Genomic DNA, 6,591 nt, shown 5'->3' on the forward strand with positions numbered 1-6,591 from the left:
AATGAGTAAATGACCAAATATATTTGAGATTCTCTGTGCCTGCAATTGTGCTAGGGATCCACTATGAATGAGACAGGCATAAACTCATCGTCACAAAGCTTACAGCTCCCAGGAAGATGGACAATGAACAAGTGTGAGGAAGGCTGAAAGGAAATGTGAGGCACTTTACTGCAGACCTCATAGGAAGTCACAGTTTCTTCTAGCTTTGGGAAGCCCAACTGGCACCTAAAGCTAACCATTAGTACATGTTTTTTTTTTTTTTTTCCACGTCAGACAGGTAATGTGCCGGTGTCGTAACAAGGTTTGCGGGGAGGCACATGTCACGTAGCAGCATGAACACCCAATCATCACGCTCATGAACTACAAAAGGATCCCATTAGTACATGTTTAACTTTGAGTCCACAGTAATGAACTCATTGGGCTTATCGGAGGCAAGTCACTTATGTTCTCCCAGTCTCACCCTCTCCTCTCTAAGGGAAAATGTTTTCTGATCTATGAAACATCTATGCAATGTTAGATGATATTATTTCTGTTAGAGGTATACCATTGAGTAAGTCATGGACGATGAAAATGAAAGGATGTATATTTCTCTCAGTCTAAAATTTTGACATGAGAGCTATCGGTTTTGGTGTAGGAAGAAATTCTGAGCATTTGGATATATGAATGTAGCTTAAAGTATTTCAGCTCTGGTTTTACTATAAGATCATCAGTGGAGCCTTTAAAAAAAGAAAAAAAGTTCTGATATCCAGGTACAGAACCTATACAGCTGGGTCCCAGGCAATCATGTTTTTCAAAATGTGTCTAAATAATTCCAGCCAGCGTTGAAAAATCTGTGCCATTTATTAATAGAAGCCTTCATCTGTGATGCAGGGGTTTCCTGTTTTCTACCAGCATCCAGGAAACTGTGGCTGGCTGACTTGTCAGTTTGCTGCTGCTGTCACTTCAGTCGTGTCCGACTCTTAGCAACCCCATGGACTGCAGCCTACCAGGCTCCTCCGTCCATGGGATTTTCCAGGCAAGAGTACTGGAGTGGGGTGCCATTGCCTTCTCCGTGTCAGTTTGCAGTCATGGTGAAATGTCAGACCCTGAACAGTTCTTGACAAGATGCTAAAGGGAAGACTTTTGTTTACTTCTAAGATTTCCTTTCAGCGGCTAGAGCCCTGCCTTTATTGGATACACCTAACTAGGAGGACAGGGGCCTGCCCGTGGTCCATCTTCATCTCTGTTTCTCTTTCCCACCATGTCTTACTTTCTGCATCATGCCCACAATAGGTGGAGAAATATATCTACTTCTTGAGTTCATTTGGCAGGTTCATTTAGCCCCTGCAACAAACTACGTGTTTCACACTGGCTTCTGTCTATAACAAAGGTGAGATTTGGGCTTCTAACTATCCTTTCTATATTACTCGCAGCACAGCAAGCAAATTGCCCTCCCAGTCCCACAGGGGCAACAGAGAACAACCTAAGTGGATGTTGTGTATGCAGTGGGTTTGTGTCACAGCTGAAAACCCCCAAGTTTCAAAACCTCCATTTTTAAAATAATGGGCTGCAAGCAAACTTGTGTGACCTTTGCCCCAGAGATATTATCTTTATTATATTAGTTAAGAAACAAATTCACTATCTCCTCCAGAGGTAATACTAATTTTATTTTCCAAGGCTATTGAGTACACAACTGTCCTTGAAAAGAACAGTCTGGCATAAAGGCTGTCAGGGTCTCTGCCCACAAGACATGCGGAAATGTGAGAACACCTTGGAGAATTATCTCTCAAAACATCCATGGATGGTTATATTCATTCTGATCTAAACCTAACCCTACAAGGTAAAGCTTAAGGTAAGTTCATGACCATTACGGTAGTTTTTAAAATTTTACAGTTTGGATCAACTTGATGTTTGGCAGCCTCTAGCCCAAGATACATCTCTTATAACTGTCAAAGGTCGATTTGCCTTGGAAGCAGACTCTAATATGGAGCTTGGGATGCAGGATGCTTTTTAAGGGGTGCCCTTGGGACCCACCGCCTATGGAAGGGAAGGGAAGAAAAGGGAAGGAAGCAGAAATGCAAAAGCAACCAGAGCCTTGGCTGATCCAACCAGGAGCTCTAGAGCCAAAATGGCCCTTCAGAGTTGTCCCCAGTTGTGTTAAAGTGGCCAGACCTTTCTATTCATCAAGGTTGCATCTTATTTTAGTGGGGGAAGGGGACTACACGGTGGTCAAGATGCTGGTGGGGAAAGGGAATGTGATCACCCATGTTACCATCTATCCTGCTGGCATCTGCTGAGATATGCTTGTGTCCCCTTGGTCTTCAAGGCTTCCCAGGTGGCACAGTGGTAAAGAATCCAGCTGCCAATGCAGAAGACATGGGTTCGATCCCTGGGTTGGGAAGATACCCTTGAGGAAGAAATGGATACCTACTGCAGTATTCTTGTCTGGGAAATCCCATGGATAGAGGAGTCTGGCAGGTACAATCCACAGGGTCACACACCCCTTGGTCTTCAGTCATTGGTCCATATAGGCTGCTGCATGCAGGATGCCTCATCTTTCCTTCAAGTGTCTTTCCAGGGGCCCTAGCTCTCAACACATGTTTCAACAGCTCTTGATTGCAAAGAGAACATTCAATTATTCTTGCAGCATCTGCCCAGACATTCCATGTAGCCTTTAAAAAAAAAAAACAAAACCCTGGGGTTTTGCCACTTTACATGGTTCTACCTGGGAGAGTAGCTCAAAGATACCTTTGCTCTCAGACTCCTCAAGTCTATCTTGTGGTTTCCATCCTTCCCTTTTGTCAAACTGTCCCTCAGGAAGGGGCAGGCATAGGACTTAGACGTAGATGCTTCCCGTCCCAGGGAACACATCCATCATCAGTACTCACGCTATATTTTCAGTCATGTCCCAAGGATTCTTTCATTAAAAATTTTTTTGTTGAGATACAATTTACATATATTAAAGTGCACAAATCATAAGTATATAGTTTAATAAGATTTGATGAATGTTTATAATTGTGTAACTCACACCAGGGGCTTCCCTGGTGGCTCAGATGGTAAAGAATCTACCTGCAATGCAGGAGACCCAGTTTCAATCCCTGAGTGGGAAAGATCCTCTGGAGGAGGGCATGGCAACCCACTCCAGAGTTCTTGCCTGGGAAATCCCATGGACAGAGGAGCCTGGAGGGCTACAGTCCATGGGGTCACAAAGAGTTGCACGACTGAGTACCTAACACTTTCACTTTCAACTCACATCTATATTGAGATACAGAACATTTCAATCACCCCAGAAAGCTCCCTCATGCCCCTTTACAATCAATCCCCTAGGGACTTCCCTGGTGGCCCAGTGGCTAAGACTCTGTGCTCCCAATGCAAGGGACCTGGGTTCAATCACTGGTTGGGGAGCTGGATCCCACAGGGCACAACTAAAGATCCCACATGCTGCAACAAAGATCAGAGATCCTGTGTGACACAATTAAGAACCATCACAGCCAAGTAAGTAAATAAAAATTTAAAAAAATCTGCACCCTAATCACTTTTCTGATTTTTAACAGATGAATTCACTTTAGCCTGATTTGGAATGCCACATCAATGGAACCATATAACATACACTCTTGTGTCTAGCCTTTTTTCCCCCACTCAACAGCAGGTCTTTAAGATCCCAGGAATATTTTTCATTTCACCCTTAAATCATCATGGTCTACCTACTCCTTGAGGTCCTTCAAAGCTTAGGGCTCTGTAGCCAAAAGCCTGAGTTTTTGAAATTCAAAAGCTTTTTCTATGCTCTTTTGCTATATCATATCTTTCCTTTGACAAACATTCATCTCTTTAAGCAGGAAAAGGTCAACAAGTACCAGAAAATGTAGAGGGAATCTGCCAATAGCTCCAAGGACTACCCCATCACAGAGTCAAGAGCAGATTAAGGATTTCAGTCCAGGGCTCTCTGACCCTGGAACATCTACTCTTAACAAACACCCCTGAAGTTTTCATGTAAGATTTAAAGAACTGGTTGCTGAGAAGAAAGTAGAGGGTTATTTTGAAATATGAGTTACTATTAATATTTACTAGAGACAAGTGGCAAAAAAAATAAAATAAAAAGCATTCCAGACTAAAGCCTTAGGAAGATAAGCTAGCACTAGTACAATTCAATGAGCACTAAATAAAGAAATTAAGAAGCCACAGTGGACTTCCCTGGTGGTTAACAATCTGCCTGCCAATTCAGGTAACACGTGTCTAGACCTCATGCTCCACAAGAGAAACCACCACGATAAGAAGCTCACAGACCAACTAGAGAAAGCCTGCATGCAGCAAAGAAGACCCAGCACAGCCAAAATAGAAAATAAAATAAAAAAGAAGCAGTAGTGAAGATTCTCCTAGGTGAGATCAAGGCTTCTGAAAAGTATCCTTGATTAAAAAGAAACAGCTGAACTGAGAAGAAGCATGGCAGAATAAAATAAGCTCCTTTCCCTCGTGGTTTGTAGGATTAGTTGAGTTGGACTCTGCCACTAACTAGTTGCACAGCTTTGGACAATTCTTATTTTTCTGAGGCTCAGTCCCCGCAATGGTAAAATGAGAGGATTACAGTAAATAGTTACTAAGCTTCCTTCTAACTCAAAATACAATAAGCATTTGTAGTACTCAGTAAATGAGCAAAACAATATTTGTACAATCCAAATTTCCTTGTCAAAGATGCAGGATATGTGGAGTCAACCACAGGGAGGCTTATAGTCATGTTTTCTGTTTCCATAAGAAATGACATATTCACTTTGGATTCGCCATATAAGCATGATACAAAAAGAGAAGAAAATGGCTTCAACGTGTTTTTATGTGTTTATTAGGTAGCACTAGCCATGAAGTCAAAGAAATAGAGCTATGGCTATCTTGTCTGGAAGTATAAAAATGTGACTTTTAAAATAAATTCAAATTTGGTGACAGGAGAAGAAAACGGTGGTTTGCAGTGTCAGGGAATGGTCAATTCTTCCAAATTCTTCCAAAGCACACGGGTGCAGCCTAGGTTGACTTCTCAGGTATAACCTAGAGGTTATATAAATGAGAATATAATGGCTTTTGGACTGTAATATTAACAAGACAATTTGTACCCAGAACTTCTCTACTGTATTCTAGAACATTTCACATATACCATATTACAATAAATCTTAAATGGTAAAGCTGGGGGTCTTATTGTCCCCAGTGAAGATAACTCACCCAAGGTCAGCAAACTAATTAGTTGCAAGTTTCAGCTATTATACATGGGCATTTACTTGGATATCATTTCAAGATTCATTTTTATGTGCCTTACTGCTTCTGAATTTAGTTTACAATTTTTGTCTGTTTTGTTTGTTCAATCGTAAGTGTTTAACAGAAGTGTTTTTAGTTTTTTAAACTGTCAAAATTTAAAGATCTTCTGTAAGAAGAATTATGGTGAAGGTACAGAAATAGTTTTGCTTTAAGGAGTTTCAGGGAAAAAACGGCTGGAGGGCCGGGCACAGTGCTTCTGCACACTGGCCCGGTGAGCTGAGGTACTCTGGTTTGAAGTGCTAGGGACAAGGCCCCTGCACCCTACAAGCAAGTGTAACTAGACTAAGCACAAAGCAAAAGAAAAAAAGGAGGGGAGCACTTCCCAAGAGTGACCACGATGGCACAGTAGAGAGCCCATGGGCTCACCTCCTCTCATAAGCATACCAGAACTGCTGTCCCTGAGCTGCTCCAGGTCTTCCCGCAAAAATCAACCCCCACCTTTAGTCCTCACTCAAAACCTGACACGCCCCTGCCACCTCCTTTAGCAGAAGTTAACATAAATCTTTAAGTTAAACAGTCTGGAGATAAGAAAGGAAGCTACAAGCAAAACAAAAACCAAAACCAGATGAAACCAGGTGGACCAAGACAGCAAGGAATCTGACCTCCAACAGACTGAGTCTCATTACACACTAATTTGATTACACTGGGCTTCCCTGGTGGCTCAGATGGTAAAGAGTGTGCTTGCAGTTCGAGAGACCCAGGTTCGATCCCTGGGTCGGGAAGATTCCCAGGAGAAGGAAATAGCAACCCACTCCAGTGTTCTTGCCTGGAGAATCCCATGGACAGAGGAGCCTGGCAGACTACAATCCATGGGGTCGCAAAGTGTTGGACACGACTGAGCAACTTCACTTTGATTACATTAGCACTTTAAAAGACACACCCACCAGCAGCCATGACCAAACATTAAGGATCAAAAAAGGATAAAAAGGTGGTGACACCCCACTCCCTCAAAAAAGCCCTGCCCCTTCCCCAGGAAAATAATGCACATGCCTCCCCATTATTAATCTCACTCCTCCTCCCTTTGTCTTTACTCTTTAAAATCAAGTCCCTCTCACCAGGTGGATAAGAAGTTGATCTGTGAACTTAGTTCCCCTCCTCCATTCTCTGGCCACTGAATAACGTTCTGTGCAGACCTCAGCATTGGTTTTTCACCTACTTGAACCCAAACAGAAAAAAGACCCGTCCCCCGCTGAGGCAGAGAGCCTTGGCTGTGCCAGGGCTCGAGCAGGGTCCAGATGACTCAATTTGATAACAAAACCACAACTCTCTGGAGAACTCTCTGGAAACTACCGGAAAAGATCTTCTACAACTAAA

General features: G+C 42.7%; 1 non-coding gene across 1 annotated transcript; it reads right to left on the reverse strand.

Moving 5' to 3' along the window:
* Positions 1–267: 267 nt before the first annotated feature.
* Positions 268–372, reverse strand: LOC138986573 (small nucleolar RNA U13). The gene has a single exon (XR_011463385.1). It is a non-coding gene; the product is annotated as a small nucleolar RNA U13 (small nucleolar RNA).
* Between the last annotated feature and the right edge of the window lie 6,219 nt (positions 373–6,591).

The sequence above is a fragment of the Bos mutus genome, chromosome X (genome assembly GCF_027580195.1).
Source record: "Bos mutus isolate GX-2022 chromosome X, NWIPB_WYAK_1.1, whole genome shotgun sequence".
In the NCBI taxonomy this organism is placed as follows: Eukaryota; Metazoa; Chordata; class Mammalia; order Artiodactyla; family Bovidae; genus Bos; species Bos mutus.